Genomic DNA, 25,766 nt, shown 5'->3' with positions numbered 1-25,766 from the left:
AAATGCAATAAAACAGATTTTAAAATGCAGTGCTAAAAGCTGCCCTCCACACCAAAGGGCAGCCCGTCGAAGTGCCTTAAGTTGCTTCTGCTTGGGCCTTGGAAAGACTCCTGAGGAAGGTCCCTCATACTTGTTGCATTGGACCATCAAACCCAGCACTCTGCCTCTGATAGCAACCAGCCTAAAACCCCCCTGCAGTTTCCTCTCAGCCTCTGGTGCTCCAGGGATGGGGAACCTGTGGTCCTCCAAATGTTGTTGGACTACAACTCCCATCCTCCTTGACCATTGGCCATAGTGGCTGGGGTTGATGGGAGCTCTGGTCCAACAAAAGCACAAATAAATACAGTGGTGCCTCGTTTTTTAGTGTCTCGGAAGCGTTTCGGTTTTCGAACGCCCCGGAAGTAATTGCTTCCGTTTTCAAACGCGCCTCAGAAGTTGAACGGCTTCCGCTGCGTGTATTTCAATTTTTCCAATTGAACTTGCAGCCAGCCCTTTGCGCCTTGGTTTTTGAACGTTTCGGAAGTTGAATGGTCTTCCTGAATGGATTACGTTTGAGAACCGAGGTACCACTGTAGTTAAAACAGAATCAGCGAAGCAATAACCCCCTCTGCCACAAACACATTTAAAAGGCTGTAGAATATTAATCAGCCAAAGGCCTGGTAGCAGAGAAACGGGTTTTTTTTTGCCTGGTGCCTAAAGATATGTAAGGAAGGCGTCAGACGAACCTCCCTGTTCACACTTAAACTAAGAGACCTTGGTAGTACTGTCTTCCCTAAGGCCACATTCACACCAAACATTTAAAGTGCTGTGATACCACTTTAAGCAATCATGGCTTCTTCCAGAGAATTCTGGGAAGTGTAGTTTGTTTAGGGTGCTGATTGTTGATAGGAAGCCTCTTATTCCCCTGGCAGAACTACAATTCCCAGAGTTCCCTGGGAAGAGGAATTGACGGTTCAGTCACTCTGGGAATTGTAGCTCTGAGGGGTCTCCTGACAACTCCAGGCACCCTTAACAAACTGCAGCTGAACTGAAGCCACGACTTTTTAAAAGCAGCTTCAAATGTATGGCATGAGTGTGGCCTGCCTTTGTGGAGCATGCTTGTGTGTCCGCATTTCATTTTCCTTTAAAGCCAAATAGGAACACTTATCGCTTCTGTGCCCCACGCTCAATAGCAGGCAGAAATTATGCTCGTGAGGAGGGAAAGAGGACACAGAACATAGTTTTCCCACCTGCCAGGAGCACCGGCTCGCCATCTGATTCCGGCAATTGGAGGCATTTACACCTACGGCCTAGTCGCTTTGGCACATGCACCCATGTTAATGTGAGAGGAGAGGTTGCTGGGGCGGAAAGCAAAACAACGCAGGATGCATCATGCGGGAAATTGGTGCCTTGGGGGCCTGGAGGAGAAAAGCTGAAGCAGAATAATGGTTTGAGGGTACTGGTGCTGCTACCTTGTTAAATCTGAGCAAGTTTTAGCTCGACCTGGCTGGGAGATGGCAGCGGAGAGCCCCAGGTAAGCTTCTGTGAGCTTACTGAAGTGCCGTAAAATGTAAGTGTAACCAAGTAGATTAAAAAACTTATTTCTGAGATTCTGAAATTGGGCAATCAGTCTCTAATCAGTCGTAGTTAACTGCTGCTAGTAGTAGTGCAATTTCGTAGCCACTAGTAGATGGTGAATTTGGCCTTTTAAAAAACATTTATGCCATATATTACCCACCCTTCCTCCAAGGAGTTTGTGTGTAGCATGCATAGTTCTTCCCTGCCTTGTTTGGCCTCATGGTAACCCTGCAATATAGGCTATGTCTAGTTAGCTTGATAGCTAAGCGGGGTTTTTGAACCCTAGGCATCTTGTATAAGCCCTGACCAGGGGTAGGCAACCTAAGGCCTGGGGGCCAGATGCAGCCCAATCGCCTTCTCAATCCGGCCCACGGATGGTCCGGGAATCAGCTTGTTTTTACATCCCAACATCGCGGTCTTTTCCAGGGAGTCTTCTCTTCTCATGAGGTGGCCAAAGTAGACTGATAGCTGTGGTCTTATATATACAGTGGTACCTCGGGTTACATAGGCTTCAGGTTACATACGCTTCAGGTTATAGACTCCGCTAACCCTGAAATTGTATCTCGGGTTAAGAACTTTGCTTCAGGATGAGAACAGAAATCGTGCTCCGGTGGCCCGGCAGCAGCAGGAGGCCCCATTAGCTAAAGTGGTATTTCAGGTTAAGAACAATTTCAGGTTAAGAAGGGAGGCACCTCCAGAACGAATTAAGCTCTTAACCCGAGGTACCACTGTATATAATCTGTAACCCAGCTGCTATAGACATAGGAGTCCAGGGGCACACCTGCACCATCCTTTTAAAGCAGTTTTAAGCCCACTTTAAACAGTCAAAGCTTCCCCCAAAGAATTATGGGAGCTGTGGTTTGTTACGGGTGCTGAGAGTTGTGAGGAGACACTGCACTCTCCAATTCACAATATCCAGAGTTGAGCCCTCTTTGTAGCTCAGTGAGGCTTTGTAGCTCAGCGGCGTGGTAGCAGCAGGAGGCCCCATTAGCTAAACTGGTGCTTCAGGTTAAGAACAGTTTCAGGTTAAGAATGGACCTCCGGAACGAATTAAGTACATAACCAGAGGTACCACTGTACTAGCCTTTTGCGCTCTTTAACTTGTCTGATGTTCCTAACCCTTCTTTTAGACTTTCTTAGCTTCTTTTGGATGCTTATGGATCTATCTATCTATCTATATATATATATACACACACACACATACACACACACACACACACACACACACACACTCTGTTTTAACTCCTTTTAGTTTTTTTAAAAAACAAAACAAAATGTGTTTTTTGTTTCGATTTTAAATGATTTTAAACGATTGTACCCCTCCCTCCTTATGCTGGTCCACGGCCGAAATAAAGATTTGTTGTTGATGTGCTCAAATGATCTGTACCTTTTTTTGAAAGTTCTATTTTTATTTCGTATTTTGTGGTTTTATATCTTGATTTTATTCTGTGGACCACCTTGAGACCCCCGGGTATAGGGCAGTCTATAAATTCAATTAATAATAATACGTCTCCCCTAGCACCCCTAATTAGAGTGGTACCTCGGGTTAAGTACTTATTTCGTTCCGGAGGCCCGTTCTTAACCTGAAACTGTTCTTAACCTGAAGCACCACTTTAGCTAATGGGGCCTCCTGCTGCTGCTGCGCCACCGGAGCACTATTTCTGTTCTCATCCTGAAGCAAAGTTCTTAACCTGAAGCACTATTTCTGGGTTAGCGGAGTCTGTAACCTGAAGCGTATGTAACCTGAAGCGTATGTAACCCGAGGTACCACTGTAACTAAACTGTAGTTATCGAAAATGGTAGTGAAAGCTTCTGAACTCACGGCCATGCAGGGCGAGGACAGCGGGGATTGTGTGAGCCTGACGCGGCAGCTAAAAAAGCCAATGCAATTCTGGGCTGCATCAATAGGAGTATAGCATCTAGATCAAGGGAAGTCATAGTGCCACTGTATTCTGCTCTGGTCAGACCTCACCTGGAGTACTGTGTCCAGTTCTGGGCACCACAGTTCAAGAAGGACACTGACAAACTGGAACGTGTCCAGAGGAGGGCAACCAAAATGGTCAAAGGCCTGGAAACGATGCCTTATGAGGAACGGCTAAGGGAGCTGGGCATGTTTAGCCTGGAGAAGAGGAGGTTAAGGGGTGATATGATAGCCATGTTCAAATATAGAAAAGGATGTCACATAGAGGAGGGAGAAAGGTTGTTTTCTGCTGCTCCAGAGAAGCGGACACGGAGCAATGGATCCAAACTACAAGAAAGAAGATTCCACCTAAACATTAGGAAGAACTTCCTGACAGTAAGAGCTGTTCGACAGTGGAATTTGCTGCCAAGGAGTGTGGTGGAGTCTCCTACTTTGGAGGTCTTTAAGCAGAGGCTTGATAACCATATGTCAGGAGTGCTCTGATGGTGTTTCCTGCTTGGCAGGGGGTTGGACTCCATGGCCCTTGTGGTCTCTTCCAACTCTATGATTCTATGATTCTATGAAACATGCACAGGCTCATTCCCACTACAATAACCCAAGGGTGGGGAACCTGAGACCTGCATCCCAGCCTAGGCCCCTCGTATCAGACTCTCCATAGGCCACACCCCTGTATCATGCCCTCCTTTCCTACTTTTTCCTGTGTGGATTTGTAGGTTTGTAGAGATGAATAAAGACAGACAACGAGATGTTTTCTTTCAGAGAGCTTGCGTGTGTGCCAGATGAAAGTGAGAGAGAGAGAGATTCTATCCTCCTCTAGCCTCACAGCATCTCCTTTTATTCAAAGTTACAAAAAGCATGGCCACGAATGTGCTAGTGGCTGATTGGCTCAATACAAGACAAAGAAACTGAAATCCTATTGGCTCATTTGTATGTAAGGCGGGCTTACATAGCTTCATAGATCTTTGGCACATGAAAGACAGAATGTTAGAGCTGTATTTAGACAGGCATATAAGCTCTTAATCCACCTATGACTAAGATTGATAATGTTATGACTAAGGTGTTTACTAATGTTTAGATTGTTATATAAACTCACACAATTAATTATACATTGAGGATTAACACATCATTGTGATTTACACATCATTGTGAACTAAAGGTGAACTAAAAGAGAAAAAGTGTGGTATGTAAGGAATGCTATACAGAAAGATCTGTGCCAGGCACAGACCTTTAGCCTTGTGCGTGAAAGAGAGAGAGAAGCGTGATTGATTATAAACAGGCCTTATAGTCTGTTTTAGAAGCAAAGAGAAGATAGAAATAATTCCCAGAATGCAGGAGGAAAAGAACCAATGTTTTACTATACTAGGCACATAGAAATAACATGTCTACATCTCCTCCTTTTTTTTCTTCTTTGCGAGGTAAGGCAACTAGGTGAATAAAGCAACAATACTTCCGGATTAGTGGTTTGCCATCAAATGCCGGAAATAAAACTGCTAGGGTGGATGGGGCAAAAGTACTTCAAGATTAGTGGTGTGCCAACGAATCTCAAAATAATCCTACCCACATCTCCCCTTTTATTTTTGTTTTTTCTTACTGGTGGCGTTGCCATTTCGCATAATAGGCTGCAAGGAGCGCGCTAGGTGGTGGTGGAGGAGAGAGAAGGCGAGAAAAAAGATTTGTAAGGCTAGGAATGCATTGGAGAAAGCAACAAAACAAAATTAATATACATACAATAATAATGATATAATAAAAGGCATTGCGTAGCCAATTGAGATTAGGTAGCCACGCCGTAGACCACAAGGAAAAGGAATCCCAGAGTCCGGAAAATCCGATATCCTTTTTAATGTGATGAGTGAGATTTTGGAAATGAGAAATTTGCCTTTGAACGGCCTTAGAATTGTCAGTGATGTTAAAACAGCACATTTCCTTGAATTGTTCGCAACCATAATGATGTACCATGAGTAGGTAGTCCAAGGTAGATTTCGACCTTAATAAACCGTTGCGAAGTTCGGCTTGCTCTGTGTTGAGAAGATGAAGCGCCTGAGACGTAATATTCAGGGATTTTGCTGCAGAGCAAGCTAAGGAATTAATATTTGCGCTATTACGCACAGCCAAACCTGGAACACCTAAGAGAGAGACAGCTAAAGAGATGTATTCAGACCTGCTAGGGAGAGAGACAAGATCATCGCAGTCATCAGACAATTCAACACTACGCTGATGTCTAGAGTAAGAGAAATGATGTTTTCCAGGCAATATGATAGACAGACGGCTTAAACAACAAGGTGTACCGTGACTAATGTTTGCCGGAATGTAATTGAAAGTGTAACCTGGGCAGGACCAAAACCAGCCTGCTGGCAGTTCTGTGTACTTATATATATAAGAAATGTTTACATAATCAGAGCAATTGAAGTTATTTTTGCCCATTTTCACGCAGTTCTGTTTCGTACAGTTGACCATACGTGCACAAATAGCATTATAAGAGGCCACATATGGTGTTGTCAAATCAATAGCTAAAGGTGGGCGTTCACGCATTTGAGTGCCCCAATTGTGATAGCCTTTATATCCAAGGGTACGAAGTGAATCATTTTGAGGTAGGAATGAGAAAAACCAAGTATCATTCTGTATGTCATGAGGATCATGGCAAACTGGAATGAGACAAGAGCCAAGGATATCACCAATGGCTACTTGCTGAGTAAGGCAAAATGCTGAGACATTGAGTGTCCTTGCAAACGATTCCCATACATTTAACGATGTGGAATCACCAGTAGGAAGAGCTGAAGTAGAGAGAGGCAAAATTAAAATACTGAAAATGAGAATTATCATGGAATTCATATTAAGACAAGCAATGAGGGATAGAAGCTGGTTAGTAGGGCTTGCTTCCAGTTGCTGTTCTCTCCTATACTGTTCAGCTTGAAGAGAGAGCGATTTTATTTGGCCCCACGTCACTGGGGGATTGCGATGTCCCCGCTTACGAGTCCTGGGGGGGCTGGACGTCACATCGCGGGTGATCTGGAGTTGGTGGTTGAATTGAGGCAATGGATCCGGAAGAACCTGTCGCCACGCCATGGTGCAGCCGAATACAACGTGCAGGAACCCACCGAGCACCCTGTGGAGTAGAAACTGCAGCGTAACCCTTACCCCATGTAATCAATTTCACTGGTTCACTCCACTCATTGGAGGGTAGAATTTTATAGCGCACCAGTGGAGCTGGATGAATTTCCTTTTGCTGGAAATGCTTTTGAAGACGTGTGTAAGATTGGTGATCCTGTATGGAGATATTCAAATGATTAAGAGTAAAGAGTACACTTGACAACCAACTTTCCTTTTCTGAAAGTGAGTTTGGAATGCCTGCTTTCTTTTCCTGCCTGTTCAGTGCAGTTTTCAGGGTACGATGAGAGCGCTCAACTATAGCTTGACCTTGAGAATTATAAGGGATGCCAAACAGATGATGAATATCCCAAGTTTCACAAAATTTAGCAAAGCCTTTTGCACAATACGCTGGGGCATTGTCAGTTTTTATAGAATGAGGCTTGCCCATAACTGACATTGCACGAACAAGATGATTGCAAACATGTTTTACTTGCTCTCCTCTTTGAGGCGTAACCCAAAGGAAGCCTGAGAATGTGTCAATACAGACATGCAAAAACTTCCAGGGTGAGAAAGGGGCAAAATGGGTTACATCCATTTGCCACAATTGATTGGCTTCCAGTCCACGAGGGTTAACACCAGGGCTGGGATGGCCAATCTGATTGGAGCATTGAGGACACTGCTGAATATTTGCACGCGCCTCTTCCAATGAAATTTGAAATTGGCGGCTAAGGGCTTTTGCATTTTGATGATGAAAAGCATGACTTTCTATAGGAGAGACAGGCAAAATCTTTAGCAAAGAATCTGCTTTTGCATTTCCATCTGAAATGAAACCTGGAAAAGGTTGGTGAGAGCGAATGTGCACTACAAAAAGTGGGTGAGAACGATTAGAAAGAAGCAGTTGCAAAGACAGGAAGAGACTCAACAAGTTATCATCTAATAAAGGACTTACATAACTGCCTTGCATTCTGCTTATGACGTTTGAAACATACAAACTGTCAACAATCAAGTTAATTGGTTGTGAGGAAAAATAATGCAGAGCTTTTATAGCAGCTGCAAGTTCAGAACGCTGAGCAGACTTTTGTGGGAGAGTGTACAGGCTATGCCACTCCTCATTCTGTTGCCAAGCAACAACTCCTCTAGAAGGAGCCCCATCAGTGAAAACAGTCAGGGCATTCAAAGGAACAGGGGAAATGATAGAAGAGAAAGACATAGGGAATTGCTTGCTCATTTGCAGGCGAGTATCGGGTGGAATATGACAATCCACCTGACCCACAAAATCAGCGAACGCACACTGTAAATCCATGCTAGTGGAAAGAGCTGTTTCCCATTGTTCTAAAGGCATAGGGACAATAATTTGATTACAATCAACACCAAAAAGATGCTTACAACGTCGTCGTCCCTTGCTAATGAGCTGAGCAAGGAGATCCACTAAAGGGTTTACTGTGTTTCTTGGTGCATGATGTAAATAAAGCCATTCTAGTATATGAACTTTTGATGGACCTTTCTGAATAATTGCAGCAAAGGGTTGTACAGAATCCGTCATTATGACCAAATCAGGCATAACATTAGGAATCGCTCGATCCACCCAATGAATACGCATGAGTGCTTTCAACTGTACAACAGTTTTGAGTTGATCAGAGTTCAAGGTGATTTGCTCACCTGGAGATTGATGGCCTTTTAAGGCTGAAAACAGTGGCCTTAGCACTTCAAGAGGGATTTTAAAATAAGGCCTTATCCAGTTAATATTTCCCAGCAATTGTTGCAGTTGTACATATTTCATTGTTTTTGAAACATGAAGTTCTGGGATTATTGGAATGGAATAACTAGCTATCATTTTATGTCCTAGATACTGAAAGGGGGGAGATTCCTGAACCTTCTCTGGAGCAATTTTTAAACCATACAAAGACAAACTGGTTATTAAATCATGTTTCCAATTAGGGGGAAGGACTGGAGAATAGAAAAGGATATCGTCCGTATAATGCTGAATCTTAAGATGTGGGTACTTAAGACGAAAGGATTGAAGTGCCTTATCCACAAAATATTGGCACATAGTGGGGGAATTTATCATGCCTTGAGGCAGAACCTTCCAGTGGTATCTTTTAGATGGTCTACTATTATTTAATTCTGGAATTGTAAATGCAAAAAATTTGCGATCCTTTTCATGCAGGGGAATAGAGAAGAAGCAATCCTGCAGATCTACTATAGCCAATTGATATGAATGTGGAATCATATTTGGATTAGGCATACCACATTGCAAAGGCCCCATGGGTTCAATGATGCTATTTATGGACCTCAGATCGTGCAAAAATCTATATTTTCCATTTTTCTTCTTAATTACGAAGACTGGGCTATTGAAAGGGCTGACAGAAGGTTCTATATGGTCAGCTAATAATTGCTGATCGACCAATTGTCTCAAAGCAATCAATTTCTCTGTAGTAAGAGGCCATTGCGGAATCCATATAGGATCAGTGGACTTCCAAGTAAGTGGAAGCACAAACTTACTCATTTATTTGAATGGTTGCTTGTAATTGTTGCAACAAATCTCTTCCCCACAAATTAAGATGGATTTTGAGCACACAGGGCTGAATATATGCAATAACTTCAGAGCTATCAGGCAAAGAGACAGGCAGCCACTGTGCGCTTTTGCAAGAAGCCTGATTACCTCCCACGCCCCACACTTCAGGAGAAGTTTCAAGCGGCCAAGTTTGTTCCCAAAAATTACTCGAAATAACCGAAACATCCGCACCAGTGTCTATCAGACCCTCTAATATTTTTCCATTGATTTTATACTTACGAAGGAGTTTCTCTCTTCCAATACGTTGGGTCACAGCTAGAAGCTGTGGGGAAAAAGATAAAGAGAGCTTGTGCAGATTAGTGTCAATAGCACAAACAACATCAGGTGGTGAAGGCAGCATCACCAAATGAGCAAAGGATTCACCCTTTGTTAACTGCATGGGCATATGGCTCCAAAATTGAACCATGATTGTGCCCACATAGTCAGGAGGCAAGGCACCTGGGATGACATGAATGCCTTGTTTTGCAGCAGAAAATTTAGGTAAAATTAAACCTGTGATATTAGAAGGAAGTGGACCTGCCATTTGGCTGGCCATGATTATGATTTCACCAGGCAATGCAGTGTTTTTGGTCTCTTGATTAATCAAATCAATGGCAAATTCAGAAGGCATATTTTTAGTAACTTTTGCAGCAGCAGAAACCAAAGGCTGACAACTCTCTATTCTTTCGGGCCCGAGAGTCTGGGCCCAGTGAAGTTTCCCTGAGACCTACATTGATTTGCCCAATGATAGCCTTTTCCACACTTTGGACATTTTTTGGAAGGTCTGGTCGTGGTATTTGCATTATTATTCTTCTGTGCAGTCCCACCTTGGGCCTTGCACTGCTTTGCAAAATGACCAGGACGGTGACAATTATAACAGTTTCCTGTTGGTCTCACGGAAGCCTGAAGTGCATTGGCAAACAAAGACATTGTATGAGATTGACTTCCTACTTCCGAACACGCTTTTATCAAATCTGCAAGGGAATATGTTGAACGGCTTATGATTGATTGCAGCATTTTTTTACAGTCCGTGTTAGAGTTCTCATAAGCCAATTTTTTTAGCAACTCATTCTGAGCCGTTTCATTATCTATCTGTCTACAGATAGATTCCTTCAGTCTATCCACAAATTGATGGTATGGCTCTGTATTCTGCTGTTTAACATTTACAAAAGAACTCAGTGGCTGTCCTGAGACAGGAATTTTACGAAATGCACGCTGCACGCAAGTTGCAGTGCGCTGAAAGTGTGAAGGTGACAACACGGCTTGGGCAGCCAGGGTCTCAAATGGAGGAGCGCCGAAAAGCTGGCTTGCTATATGCGTTGGATCAGCCAGAGCTATGGCTGCATGTTTAAATTCATTTTCAAAAACTAAAAATTGCGCAGGAGATAACATCATCCTCATCAAATCTTTCCAGTCAATCGGAATCATTGTATAAGAGGTAGAAATGCCCTCTATAATACCCATTACATAAGAAGATTTAAGACCTGAATCACTAATGGCTTTCCTTAGATCTTTCATGACAGCATAAGGCAATTTTTCATGATAAACTTGTAATTGCTGACCTCCAGGAGCATTTTGATATGTGAGAGGAAAAATTAATGGCATTTCACCAGCCCATGCAGCTGTTTCTTCCAATGAAAAAAGCCCATCTTGCTTAGCCTGTAAAAGCCCAGCACGGACGGCTCCATATTGTTTTGGCAAAGCAGCATGGTCTAGAGACAAAGAGGAAGGGACAAAGGCATGCTGATTTGCTTGTTCAGGCAGAGAAGGGGGGCCGAGGGGGATGGGGGGGGAATTTGTAAACTGAGACGACGCAGGAGCAAGGGAAGGAGAAAAGGGAGGGGGATTTTGGCTAGGTGATGAAGGAGACAAAGGGGGCAAAATCAGAGGGTATGGCGGGGGGGGAAGGGATTTCTTCAGTTACCAGCAGTGAAGAAATTGAAAGAGAAGATTGTTCTAATTTTGCTATGGCGTTAGCACACTTTTGCCATGTGAGTAGGCAGCTGATTGGAGCACGTGGCTCAGAAAATAAAATTTTGCCGATTTTCTCCCATGTGCTAATTTGCAATGAGCCTTCTGCTTGATAAAAAGGACATTGATGAGTTATTTCCTGCAGTAGCTGTTCAATCTCTTTTAGAGAAATTTGAACTTTGTCTATTGTCTGTCTTACTAACGAAAGAAGCTCTTTCGCGTGAGCCTTTTGCACCTTACTTAAATCCCCTCCCATACTAACGAATTAAGCGCTTTAGACTTTTTCCCAGTCGGATTAGTATGAGGAATGCTTTTGGCTCTAAAGGGATCTCTATTGGGATCTGATTACTTACCCTTCTTCAGGATCACGTCAAGGGGTCACCAGATGTGGATTTGTAGGTTTGTAGAGATGAATAAAGACAGACAACGAGATGTTTTCTTTCAGAGAGCTTGCGTGTGTGCCAGATGAAAGTGAGAGAGAGAGAGATTCTATCCTCCTCTAGCCTCACAGCATCTCCTTTTATTCAAAGTTACAAAAAGCATGGCCACGAATGTGCTAGTGGCTGATTGGCTCAATACAAGACAAAGAAACTGAAATCCTATTGGCTCATTTGTATGTAAGGCGGGCTTACATAGCTTCATAGATCTTTGGCACATGAAAGACAGAATGTTAGAGCTGTATTTAGACAGGCATATAAGCTCTTAATCCACCTATGACTAAGATTGATAATGTTATGACTAAGGTGTTTACTAATGTTTATATTGTTATATAAACTCACACAATTAATTATACATTGAGGATTAACACATCATTGTGATTTACACATCATTGTGAACTAAAGGTGAACTAAAAGAGAAAAAGTGTGGTATGTAAGGAATGCTATACAGAAAGATCTGTGCCAGGCACAGACCTTTAGCCTTGTGCGTGAAAGAGAGAGAGAAGCGTGATTGATTATAAACAGGCCTTATAGTCTGTTTTAGAAGCAAAGAGAAGATAGAAATAATTCCCAGAATGCAGGAGGAAAAGAACCAATGTTTTACTATACTAGGCACATAGAAATAACATGTCTACATCCCTGGGCCGGGACATGTCCTTGAATGATGAGAACACCCTTTTGCTTGCTAGGATTGATGGAAATGTGTGCATGTAGAAACCTCTGACTTTGGTGTGGCTGGAATGTAGCCTCCTGCGAAGTAAAAGTCGCACCCATCCCTCTTTCTGCTTTTGCCTATGGCCCCACCCATCACTACATCCAGACCCCAGAAGGTCCCCCAGGAAAAAGGTTTCCCAAACCCTGCAAGAAGAAAAAAACATGTTTTATTGTTCTAGTTTCAGATAGGTAGCCATGTCGGTCTGTCGTAGTCGAAACAAAATGAAAAAAATTCCAGTACCACCTTAGAAACCAACTAAGTGAGTTATTGGTATGAGCTTTCGTGTGCATGCACACTTCTTCAGATATGTTTTATTGTGATGTCCGGAGGCGGCCCAAAGCTGTAATGTTTCACATCAGAAATGGCACTTCCTTTGGCTTCCTAAGGGCCCTTCACCATGCAAGGCGTTTATGTCCTCAAAATTGTCCCTGCATTGTTTCAGCTCCTGACACAATGGCGCCTTGTCAGCTCGGGCTGTCAGGTGGGGTTTCGCTTGAGTGCGACTTGAGAGGTATATGCCGGGCACTTCCGAGGCTGGAAGGAAGCCTTAATGCATAAAATGGACCGACACAAATGGAAACACTTGCCTCACCCACTGATTGGGTGCTGCATTTAGTGTAAAATGCTGTTGCTGCATTTAGTGTAAAAAACTAAGGGCAGGAGGGATACCTGTGACAGCAGATGATCTTCCAAGGGCCACCTGGCCAGTGCAGAGCTGCTGTCGCTATCTGTCCAGCATATTGCTTAAGGCATTGTACAGAGTATAATTTTAAAAATAGCTAAAGAACAATCAAAAACATAAAAAGTGGCAGAAAGTGAATTTAAGAACAAAGCAAAGTGACCACCCATGTGACCAATCCTCATTTGTGACTGATCGCAAGTGCCAGATCATCTTGGGTATATACATATGCCCTGTGTTTATGATTCTTAAAGCTCCCGTAGCTATTCTTTTTAACCCCTCCTCTTTTCTTGGCTTTGCCTTTAATGTGTGCCTGTACTTGTCCAATCCTCCCTCTCTCCCTCTTCCTCTCTGTCTCCTTAATTCAGAATTTTGATGTTAAGGAACTCAGGGCACAGAATTTCAAACAGCCCTGAGCCCTCAAGTTTACAGCTGCAAATCCGACTGGCAAAGTGAGCCTCCTTTGCGGGTCCATCACCTATTTCCAGATTGCTGAGGCTTTTTCATTTTTATAATATCTAAAAATACCTTCATTGTCACTAGCACGGGGTTGGTTTATTTTTTAAAAATACGCTCCTTTACGTAGCTGTCTTTTTAAATAGAAAGTTAAGAAAAGAAAAATAAGGTGCTTTGGGTGGTTGTGGGTTTTTTTTTGAAAAAATGATGGTGGTGGTGGTTTTAAAGTGTTACTTGGGACGCTGCTGAGCCAGGTTTGGTGACGTTGCTGGTTTTAATTTAGTTCTGGGTTGTTGTTTCTTTAATGAACGAAAGCTTCCCAGGGGGTGCAAAGATCCCCTCGCGATATAAGCACGATGTGCTGTTAAACATGTTCTTGCCGTAACTGCCTGCTGTGCCGCCATGCCAGGCTGTGCGCCTGGGACAGATGGGGCCTGGGTAATTAAATGTCACGGCACCCCAAGGAACCTTCTTACACAGTCCTGTCTCCCGCCTTTCTCAAAAGCTTTACGTAAACAGGGCACAACCCTGCTATTAGTGGGGCTTGTTCTGAGTTGTTCCTGAGGGATGGGTAAGGTGCTCTCTTCTGCACAGGTTTGGGGACAGGGGGCGGCTTCTGTGGAAAGATGCTGACTTGAGCCAAAACGGAGTGGTATTATTATTATTATTATTCCACTTGCCGGAAGAAGGGATCTCATCTCCCTGGTGGGGAAAGATGGGGAGGGTGCCGTTTTAAGCGCAGCTGGCCCTGGGTGGGAGTTTGGCTTGCGTTCCCTGCCGTTCTCTCCCTCTCTGGCCTGGGTGCCAGGGAGTGACAGTTTACAGGCAGGCAGCCAAGCCCTGAATGGAGGAATGTGTGAGGCCTTCAGCTTTCACATGCTTTTATCAAGAGAGCAAAGAATAGCCTGGACTCAAGCTGCAATGCTCAGGTCAGAAGGAGAGAGGAATGTTCGCGTTAACCCACGAGGTGCCGGCCAGGAAGTGGCCAGCCAGGCCCTTGGGGAACTGTGTTGGGGGCACCTTGGGCCTAAGGAGTTTGCCAATGAGGGGCATGCGTCTCTGGCGTGGCGTTCTGCATTACAGTGGCAGCCAAATACAGTAATGAAATTCGGGGCCCCATGACCACCACAGCGCTATAATACCTATTGAACAGTCATGGATTCTTCCTCCCCCCCTCCCCCAAAGAATCCTAGGAAATGTAGTTTTTTTCCTCAAGGGAGCTGAGAGCAGTTAAGAGAACTCCATTCCCCCCTGCTCCTGCCAACCTAGCAGTTCGAAAGCACGTCAAAGTGCAAGTACAGTGGTACCTCGGGTTAAGTACTTAATTCGTTCCAGAGGTCCGTTCTTAACCTGAAACTGTTCTTGACCTGAAGCACCACTTTAGCTAATGGGGCCTCCCGCTGCCGCTGCATGATTTCTGTTCTCATCCTGAAGCAAAGTTCTTAACCTGAGGTACTATTTCTGGGTTAGCAGAGTCTGTAACCTGAAGCGTGTGTAACCTGAGGTACCACGGTAGATAAATAGGTACCACTCCGGCGGGAAGGTAAACGGCGTTTCCATGCGCTGCTCTGGTTCACCAGAAGCGGCTTAGTCATGCTGGCCACGTGACCCGGAAGCTGTACGCCGGCTCCCTCGGCCAATAAAGTGAGATGAGCGCCGCAACCCCAGAGTCGGTCCCTTTACCTTTACCTTTATTCCCTTCAGAGCTGCTCAGATGGGTTCTTGCTTCCCTCCTCTCTGTCCCCCCCCCCATTTTGTTGCATGGGGAACCATGTTTTGCAACACTTCCCGCAAGAACTTGCATGTGTTTTTATTTTCTCTGTGGCTGTTTGCTCACCTTAAGTGCAAGGCAAAGGTTTTTTATAAGACAGATCATTGCAAGTACCTGCAGTCCATTAGGGTAGCTTGTGGCCTGTTTTTACAAAAGATGTTATATAATTTTCTTTTTAGGCCGGCCTCAAACGCACACAGCATTACCTCTGGTCTCTCAGTTATCCTTCTCTTTTTCAAATATCCTAAAATGTTTTAACTAAGACCCATGTGGCACCTTAAAGAGGAAGAAAGTTGTGGCGGAAGGAACTTTTGAGGTTTGAAGCCACAACTCATATATTTTTAATGTATGTGCAGCACTTACCAAGTTTTAGGCGCTTGTGTCAGTGTTAAATAACAGCAGCAGCATAGGACCTTTCAGAGCATTCATGTGCCAATTAATTCTGCTCCCCCGGCCATAAATTTACCCCCAACAAGCAAAAATGAGAAAGGCAATTTTGCCCTCTTTTATATCCAAGCCCCTTCCTCAGTTTGACCTGAACCCAAGGATTTTTGAATGTTTACTGCAGCACAAACAAAACAGACGTGGCAACTGCATGCACAATATCCCATGGAGAAAAATGTTACGTTGTATGTGTGGATAAGATGATAGGCATCAGAAAATAACAGGTGCAAGTCAGGCGATGTGGGAAGGGGAAAAAACGACAGAATGGTGGAGAATCGATTGGGAGCATGGGATGACATGAGCTCAATTTATATCCCTTCCTCCAAGAAGCTCATATCCAGTTTTCCCCACCAACAGCAACCCTGTGAAGTAGTTACAGATAGGTAGCCGTGTTGGTCTGCCATAGTCAAAATAAAAAAATTCCTTCCAGTAGCACCTTAAAGACCAACTAAGTTAGTTCTTGGTATGAGCTTTCGTGTGCATGCACACTTCTTCAGATACACTGGAGATGCACACTTCTTCAGATACACATTGTATCTGAAGAAGTGTGCATGCACCTGTGAAGTAGGTTAGGCTGAGAAGAAGAAGAAGAAGAGTTTGGATTTGATATCCCGCCTTTCACTCCCCTTCAGGAGTCTCAAAGCGGCTAACATTCTCCTTTCCCTTCTTCCCCCACAACAGACACTCTGTGAGGTGAGTGGGGCTGAGAGACTTCACAGAAGTGTGACTCGCCCAAGGTCACCCAGCAGCTGCATGTGGAGGAGCGGAGACACGAACCCGGTTTCCCAGATTACGTGACTACCGCTCTTAACCACTACACCACACTGGCGTAGAGAGACAGTGACTGGCCCAGAACTCTTTCCCCTTTATCGGAGACACACAGTTCAAACAGTGAGAAGATCACCAAATTCCAGCTGCACATTTGAACCTGATTTGAAGCTCTTGTGAAACAAACCCCTTCTTTCCTGAAAAGATTGGACTTTGGGGGATAAGGAGAGTGTGGGTGGGTTGGGGGAAAAATGCATTAAAAAGTGTGGGTTGACAAGGGCGTTTAACCCTCCCACTAACAAAAAAGGATGAATGCTCATTAAATAGGCATTGCCATCTAATCTCTTTGCAAATAAGTTGGGACGAATATTTGCTAAACAGGTCATCTGGGTGTGGCTAACTTGCATTTGCCTGCCATCTCACGTACTGGAGTGCTCATTCCTCAAACAGTTGTTATTTTTAAAAATATGTATATATCAAGCAGGTTATGTATTACCTCAGTGTTATCTCCCTGGCACTTTCCATTCGTACAACTGGGTAAATTGAGAGAGAACAAAGTGCCTGGTGTTCAGTTGCATGAATACATTGGCTCCCAGTACATTTCCGAGCACAATTCAAAGTGTTGGTGCTGACCTTTAAAGCCCTAAACGGCCTCGGCCCAGTATACCTGAAGGAGCATCTCCACTCCCATCGTTCTGCCTGGATGCTGAGGTCCAGCTCTGAGGACCTCCCTCATTGCAAGAAGCAAAGCTACAGGGAACCAGACAGAGGGCCTTCTCAGTAGCGGCGCCCGCCCTGTGGAACGCCCTCCCTTCAGATGTCAAAGTGATAAACAACTACCTGACATTTAGAAGACATCTGAAGGCAGCCCTGTTCAGGGAAGTTTTTAATGTGTGACATTTTGATGTATTTTTGGTATTTGTTGAAAGCCACCCAGAGTGGCTGGGGAAACCCGGCCGGATGGGCGGGGTACAAATAGAAAATAATAATAATAATAATAATAATAATAATAATAATAATAATAATGAATAATACCAGCCTGCTGGATCAGGCCAATGGCCCACCTAGTCCAGGTCCTGTTCTCACAGTGGCTGACCAGTTTCCTGTGGGAAATGTACAAGCAGGAGCTGAGCACAAGAGCTCTCACTCCTCCAGCGACTGTGGAGGCAGAGCATATAGACATTATGCGTGTGTGCATGTGTGTGTGTGTTTGAATGTTGTGTGGTCTGCCTCAGTCTGCCTCATAGAATCATAGAGTTGGAAGAGACCACAAGGGCCATCGAGTCCAACCCCCTGCCAAGCAGGAAACACCATCAGAGCACTCCTGACATATGGCTGTCAAGCCTCTGCTTAAAGACCTCCAAAGTAGGAGACTCCACCACACTCCTTGGCAGCAAATTCCACTGTCAAACAGCTCTTACTGTCAGGAAGTTCTTCCTAATGTTTAGGTGGAATCTTCTTTCTTGTAGTTTGGATCCATTGCTCCGTGTCCGCTTCTCTGGAGCAGCAGAAAACAACCTTTCTCCCTCCTCTATGTGACATCCTTTTATATATTTGAACATGGCTATCATATCACCCCTTAACCTCCTCTTCTCCAGGCTAAACATGCCCAACTCCCTTAGCCGTTCCTCATAAGGCAGGAAGTTCTTCCTAATGTTTAGGTGGAATCTTCTTTCTTGCGGGTTGGCCCTGGTGTTGGGCAATGTATGGTTTTGATCTATGGGCTACTTTTAAAATGAGGCTGCATTTTAAATTGCATTTTAACCTGTACAGTGGTACCTCTGGTTAAGAACTTTATTCGTTCCGGAGGTCAGTTCTTAACCTGAAACTGTTCTTAACCTGAGGTACCACTTTAGCTAATGGGGCCTCCCGCTGCCGCTGCGCCATTTCTGTTCTCATCCTGAAGTAAAGTTCTTAACCTGAGGTACTATTTCTGGTTACAGATGGGTAGCCGTGTTGGTCTGCCATAGTCAAAATAAAAAAAATTCCTTCCTGTAGCACCTTAAAGACCAACTAAGTTAGTTCTTGGTATAAGCTTTCGTGTGCATGCACACTTCTTCAGATACACACTATTTCTGGGTTAGCGGAGTCTGTAACCTGAAGCGTCTGTAACCCGAGGTAACACTGTACCTGCTTGTACACGTAGCAACCTGTCTGCTTGTCTGGATGCAACCCTTCAGCCGTAAATGTTGGCCACCTCCGCCCTGCAGGCACAACTACCACCAACAGGAATCTGGTTGGCTGCTGTGTGAAGAGAATGCTGGCTTAGATGTGCCTTTGGCCTCATCCTGCAGAGCTCTCTTTATTTTCTTAAAATGTTTGTCATGCTGCTGCCAGGTGAAAACTGCCCTCTTTGCCTGGACATTTTAATGTTATTACAAATCCCATCGGTGCTGCAAGTGGAGAACTCAAGTTGCGGCTCGCTGGATATTTTTTAAGGCGTGCTTTATTTTGACCTCCTTTCTGTTGCTTTGGTTTTATGGTGGCATGGTATTATTATGAACTGCCTTTGGATCATGTGACAGAGGGCAGGCGCTAGAGCATCTCTTACAAATAAATAAAACAAAAATAGCTAGTGGTGGTGGTTGATACACTTAACCTTCCCCAAGAATTTATCTCCTTTTAAACCTGTCCGAGGCAGAGACTGCCAACACATCTTTGTGGAAGTGTATTCCGTAAATCAATGAAATGGGTATGGCGCTACATTCAGAAGAGGCAACAGGAGGCATTTCCTCACATATTGGCCCTATCTACATTATACTTTTAAAGCAGGATCATGCCACTTTAAACAGGCATGGCTTCCCCCACCCCACTGTGATGGAGGTTTTAAATGTTTGATGCTTTGTTGTGCTTTTATATTTTGCGGGAAGCCGCCCAGTGTGACTGGGACAACCCATTATCATCATCATCATCATCATCATCATCATCATCATCACCACTTGTCCCAACAACTCTCTGCACCCTTCACAAACCACAAGAGTCTCTGGGGGAAAGCCTTACAGTCTTCAAATAAAAACATATTGGAGATCCCGGGCCACAGGGAGGTTAGACTGGCCTCAACCAGAGCCAGGGCCTTTTCGGCCATGGCCCCGATCTGGTGGAACGCTCTGTCACAAGAGACTAGGGCCCTGCGGGACTTGAAATTTTTCCGTAGGGCCTGCAAGACAGAGCTGTTCCACCAGGCCTTTGGCCAAGGCACAGTCTGACCCCCTCCTTTGGTAATCCTCACAGAACTCTAGCCCAGTGGTTGCCATTAATTTGATTTTGAATTGGTTTTAGAATGCATTTCAATCAATTGATTGTGATTTTATGTAAATTGTGTTACTTTTATAGTTGTTAGCTGCTCTGAGCCTGGCTTCGGCTGGGGAGGGTGGGATATAAATATAAATTTATTATTATTATTATTATTATTAGTAGTAGTAGTAGTAGTAGTACAATACTGCTTTAAACATATAGTGTAGAGAGATGCAATGTTTTTGGTTTTTTTATAAGATATTTATTAAGAATTTTTGGATATATCCGAGAGATGCAATGTTTGAAGACATGTCTGTTCCTAATCGTATGGCCAAACCCAATGAATGGCTCTGATCTCTTAATATTATGATCAGCTGTTTCTGGTTGTGCTCTATTCTAGCCAATGCTTGGTTAGTGTGTGTGTGTGTGTGTGTGTGTGTGTGTGTAAGGAGTGGAGTTATTCCCACAAATCCCCAAATTTGCAGGCGGGGTGGGTGGGTGGGTGAGTGGATGGGGGTGGGCAGAAGTGCCCAGTGCTGCAGCCTCTTCAGCTCTGCTCACTGGACTGGGAGAAATTTGAGCTAATGGACACTGGGCAGAGCTTGTTAGCCAAGCTTGGTTTGCATCATTGTTCATTCAGCTGCCTCCTTCATTGAGGTGTTTTGTGAGAAGGCCCTTTGTCTCTCTGGAGGAGGGGTGTGTGTGTGGGGGGGTATAAGCTGCAGAAGAACTTCCTACCCGGAGGCAGGCAGGCGGAGAGCAGGCTTAGATGCCAGGGTGTGAAATGCCTGCCTGGGCCTATTGGAACGCAACTCCTTCTCCGCTGGAAATAACTTGCCCATGTTGTCAGTTGGGAAGCTGGCATTTTGCGCTAATTGCTCATATCACAGATGGTTTCGAGGGCTCGTCGGCCACCTGCCAGGGAGTCGGCATTGTAAGAGGAACGGTTTGGGAGCTAGATCTGCAAGTCACATTCTTCTGGGCATAAAAAGAAGAGGGGAAAATTCAGGTAGCGGATCCTCTCCTGGCTGTTGTCTGATTTTCTTTTTCTTTTTTGCAAAGGTGCCGAGAAAACCACTTTAATTCAATCCAAAGATACTTGCCGCTTTTCTATGTTACAGAAGAGCACAGGTTTTAATAACGTTTGCCAGAAGCTCCTGGGAGAATCATTGGGAGATCCCTAACAGAATTCTCAGCACCCTTAACAAATGCCTTATTTTATTTTATTTTAAACACTTTGAAATCAGGCCTTTTGGCTTGGCCCTTAAATCAGGTATGCTGGCAATCCAGGTCAGCTTTCCAAATGCTGAGCTTGCTAGATCAAAGCTCTCTCTGTGTGTGTGTTCCCTGCAGCTCAGTTCCCCAGAAGCTAATTTAAACAAGCTTTTACAAAACTTGGCTTTTGAACCATGAATTTCCTTGGAAACGTATCTGAGGAGGAGGAGGAGGAGGGATTCCACAATTCGAAGGTTATTAATGGTTGATACGTTTTGTTGAAAAGCAAGTTGCTTGGTGATTTATTTAGTTATTTCATAACATTTATACGTAGCTTGATCGTAGAAAAAAACCCTCAAGGCGGTTTACGAAAAAGATTGTGATTATGATAAAATTACTTGCTGCTGCTGCTACTTTTGCCAGAATTTGTAACTGCAATGCTGCTATCTGGAACAGTTTTGCTTGCAGCTGCTGCTGCAAAAGTATTTTATTCCCCTTTCCACCTCCCTAATTTCTCCCGGCTTCCCCTACCCCTTGCCAATTCTGAGCCCAACACAGATAGCAATGCAGAAGACTGTTGTGTGTATTCTAGGGTACTCTCTCAGTTCCTGCCAGGTGGTTTAATAGGCCTGGCCACAGTGGCCTGCATGAATGCACCGTGCATCCCAGAACATGCCCCCAGAATCCTTTGCAACGTGCTGGAGTCAGTGTGGCCGATGCTTCATCAGACAGAATGGTGTGAAAAGCTTTCCCTGACCTGGAAAACTGTGAACCTTGATGGTTGATCAGCCTTATCACAAATAAGAGTTGAAGAATTAACATGCTTGCTCCACCGCACCCCTTCAACCAGTTGTGTGTCTCAATACCCCCTTGGGCACTGTGAGGAAACACCTGTCTGTTGTGGGACCCTAGCACGAAGTGGGGTGGGGCAGTGTGAGCCCCATCCTGGGTGAAACTCCCTCCTCAAGAGTATCTAGGGAGGCTCAGGAGAAAAGTGGCTGAGTGGGTCGGACTGGAAACCCCATCCCAGGCTGCCACAGCTTTCTGGGAGATTAACTCGCAGGCAGAGACGTTACTCACCAATCAGGAATGCAGCTCTCTTTTTCCTTAATGAGAACAAAACATTTTTATTCCTGTTAGTTAAAAAGGAAGCGAGGGCTACTGTCAGTCACCATGCCAACAGAATCTCCCACCCCCTCTGCCCCCAGGGGGTGATGGGTGTCTTCTGTCTCCATCCTTGTTTGGAAAGGTGAAGCAGACGAGCCAAAACTTGACAAACTGGCAAGGGAAGGCGGTTTCCATGCAGCGATTGTCTAGCTGTTGCACAGGCCAGCTAGGTTCACACAGCTTTACAGTGCGACATCCAAGCGTCCCTGCAAAGGACTTCCTCCTGGCCGGCGCCAGAATTGGTGTAAGATCGCCAGCATCCTCTTGGGCTATGAGCTTTTGAGCCTTTGCCTGGATGACACAAATGCAAGAAGAGCTCTGTGGATCAGGGTCAAAGGTCCTTCTGGCCCACTATCCTGTTTCCTGCAGTGGCCCAGCAGATGTTTCTGGGAAGCTGATGGGAAGCAAAGCACAGGAACATAGGAAGCTTATTCTGAGTCAGACCAACTGGTCAGTCTAGCTCAGTAGTGGCTCTCTGGGGTTCCAACCAAGGGACATTCATAGTCCTACCTGGGACCTTTCATCTGCAAAGCAGGGGCTGTACCACATGCTTCCCAGCCATCCCGATTTAAGCGGGACATCCCGGAATTATAGAAGTCATCCCAGCTTCTGGTTGGATCCCAGAATGTCCTGTTTTTTGGTCTGGCACTCTGGCATGTGGTCAGCAGAGCATTACCTGGATTTTGTAGGATATGCTGTCGATGAGCTGCACCCCTATAAATACACACCCAGCATGTCCCCTGCTGTTGATCCCTAGTATGTGCTGCTCAGAGGCATATTGTCCCTGAACTTGGAGGACCCATTGGTGATGATGACAAACTTTTTGCAGCTGTGTATTTAACACCTGGGAAACCAAGGCAACCAGGAATTCAAGGTAGTTGAGTGGGTGGTAGTGGGGGGACCAGTAAGCCTAGCTTCCTCCTCCTCTGTGCCAGCCACAGAGCCCATCATGACCAGCAGAGCTTGTGGAGGAGGGGTGGATCACTCTTTCTCTCCTGGGTGGAAACATTTTTGTCTCCCCTGCCCCTTTCCTCTTTTACAAGCCTGCTAAGGGGCTAGCAGCCTGTATTCTTACTTTGGCTGCTACTCTAACATGGAAATGCAGGCTAGTAAATGTCTTTGCAGGCTAGTAACTTGGGTGAACTTATTTACAAGCCACCAGCAGGCCTGTTCTGCATTACTTTGTCTGGCACATTTTAAAGCTATCTGAGTCATCGCCATAACCTGCGGCCATAAATTTTATAAGTTGTTTATAAGTTTATATGTTGTGCTCTTCTTCTGTTTTACGGTTAATATTCATGTTCTGGGATCACAACGTTGCTCTGATGTAAGGTGTATGCATGTGTGTGCATGCATGGGGTCCTTGGTTGGCCATTCATTAATTCATTATCGCATCACCCTACTATTTGTTCCTAGCATCCAGCAATTCTTAGTGTGCGTCCATTAATAATTTGCAGTAGAGGACTGTGGAGTGGCGTTGCGGCATTCGCCTGAACTCTAGTTGCCTGTGTCACTGCTGTGTAACAAAACAGAGAGGGAAAGTGGTGAGGTTGGTGGGATTCAAATGCACCAGTGGGAACATCATACTGGTTCTGCTGGTGTGTTCGCACTGTGCCAACCTTCCATTCTCTGCCCTGGCTGCAGTGGTGCAGGCAAAGGGAGGTCAGGTCAGTGCCACTGCCCCATCCGGCCATCCACTGCTGTTCATTTGGTTGATGACTGAGAGGTCCATATTCTGTGAATATGGTTGATCGCTCCTGAAAGCTTATGTTCCTGTTTTGGAGTCAATATTATGCTGCAGTACTGCATTGATGGAAGGTGTGCGGTCCTTCATTTATTTATTACAGTCTCTCCCCACCCCCCTTTCCAAGGAACTCAGGTTGTGATGAGTGTTGCCACTGCCCCATCATGCCCACATATGGAAAGAACAAGTTCCTACATTTAGGCCCACCGTTTTTAATTTTTTTTTATCGAATTCTAAATTATATTACAAGTCAAAACTACAAAAGAAAAATAATCTCTCAAAGGACCTGTTGATGGAATTTGCCATTGTACTGTTGAGCGTGTATTAACTTATGGTCACTGTGTGTGGTTTGGGAGCTGCACGGTCAGGGGAAAAACAATGCTGTCCAAGGTTGTAAAGACTGCGGAGAGAATAATTGGGTGCACACTTCCCACCTTGGATCAAATCTACGCTTCCAGGTGTCATAAGAAAGCTGCAGAGATAGTGCAGGATAGCGCGCACCCCGGAAATGATCTCTTTCAGCTTCTGCCTTCTGGAAGAAGGTACAGGGTTATAAAGACTAGGACTAGCCGCCTGAGAAACAGTTTCTATCCAAATGCAATTTTGGTTTTCAACGCAGTGTAAGGTAGTCTCTGTGGGTGTATATTGTATTTAATTATGGGGTATCAGAGTTTTTAGGGGTTAACTAGGCTGGGATAGCAGGCTTGTTTATTGAATGTATGATGTAGAATTTTTCAATTTTGTTGTTCTGTATGGGACAATGGCAATAAAGATTATCGTATTAAAAAAAAAAAGCGGAAGAGAGTGCAGAATGAATTCAGGAAGAAGACAATATTGCATCATAAACAAGCATATTCTGAAGAGACCTAGAGGACAAAAGAATTATTGTAAAGGGAAGGATCAGTCTGGTATTAGATCTAGCTCCAGCTGACCATTTTTTTCTGTTTTGGCAGGGAGCGAGGCAGCTTTCTATTGACACCAGTTGTTGTCATGTGTTGAATAAAAGGATACCAATCAATAATAAAGCAGTCCGTGCTTTTCCGTCCCTGGGCTTTTTTAACACAACTAGTCAACTGTTCAGAGAGTACAGTGGTCCAAACGCTTAATGTCCCATGCATCTAAAGAAATATATAGGCCCAAGGTTACTTGCATTTGCTTTGCTTGGGATGAGACATTCTCGTTGTGTTTTTCTTACAGCTTGAGGTGCATTGACTGAGAAGAGAAATGAAGCCCAGGCAGTCCAGATGGTAAGTCAAAGGGGTCACAATTCCATGCTGTACTACTGAGGAGCAAGCCGTGGACCAGAGGCCAGGGAGGGCGAGAGTCTGGATGATGCGCTTGGCCCAGAATGAGAAGCCCCATTTGCAGGCAATCAAAGTGGGTGTTGGGCAGGAGTGGATTGTTCCGTTTGGACTCCTGAGGTGAAATGAGAAGGTACCACCCTCCACTGAAGCCTCACTTACTGGAAGCCACTGAAGCCGCTTCTCTTCTCCCCTTCTGGGAGGTGGGGCACAGAGTTGCCCCTTGTATTCTGCTTCCTGAGGCGGTTGCCTCAGTCTGCCTCATGGGCGGGTTGGCCCTGGTGTTGGGCAATGTATGGTTTTGATCTATGGGCTACTTTTAAAATGAGGCTGCATTTTAAATTGCATTTTAACCTGTACAGTGGTACCTCAGGTTAAGTACTTAATATGTTCCAGAAGTCCGTACTTAACCTGAAACTGTTCTTAACCTGAAGCACCACTTTAGCTGATGGGGCCTTCTGCTGCTGCCATGCTGCCGGAACATGATTTCTGTTCTCATCCTGAAGCAAAGTTCTTAACCTAAGGTATTATTTCTGGGTTAGCGGAGTCTGTAACCTGAAGCGTATGTAACCCGAGGTACCACTGTATTTTAAATTGTTTTTTTTTAAAAAAACAAACAAACACATTATTATGTTTTTACTGTAATTTTAATGGTGTTAGCTGCCCTGAGCCCGGCTCTGGCTGGGGAGGGCGGGGTATAAATACAATTTATTATTATTATTATTATTATTATTATTATTATTAT

General features: G+C 44.6%; 1 protein-coding gene across 2 annotated transcripts in view; it reads left to right on the top strand.

Annotated features, from left to right (window-relative positions):
• PLXNB1 (plexin B1) overlaps nt 1-25,766 on the top strand; it is a 147,414-nt gene that overhangs the window by 13,197 nt on the left and 108,451 nt on the right. Inside the window, exons 1-2 of one of the 2 annotated variants that reach the window (XM_082209145.1) lie at nt 20,385-20,603; nt 24,918-24,967. The gene's annotated coding sequence lies outside the window, so the exon portion shown is untranslated. Of the gene's footprint in view, nt 1-20,384; nt 20,604-24,917; nt 24,968-25,766 lie in introns of those variants that run through there. The other variant, XM_082209144.1, reaches the window with a different exon arrangement.

The sequence above is a fragment of the Podarcis vaucheri genome (assembly GCF_965113315.1).
Source record: "Podarcis vaucheri genome assembly, chromosome: 2".
In the NCBI taxonomy this organism is placed as follows: Eukaryota; Metazoa; Chordata; class Lepidosauria; order Squamata; family Lacertidae; genus Podarcis; species Podarcis vaucheri.
Note: the sequence above shows the minus strand (reverse complement) of the source record. Positions and strands in the feature narration are given on the sequence as shown.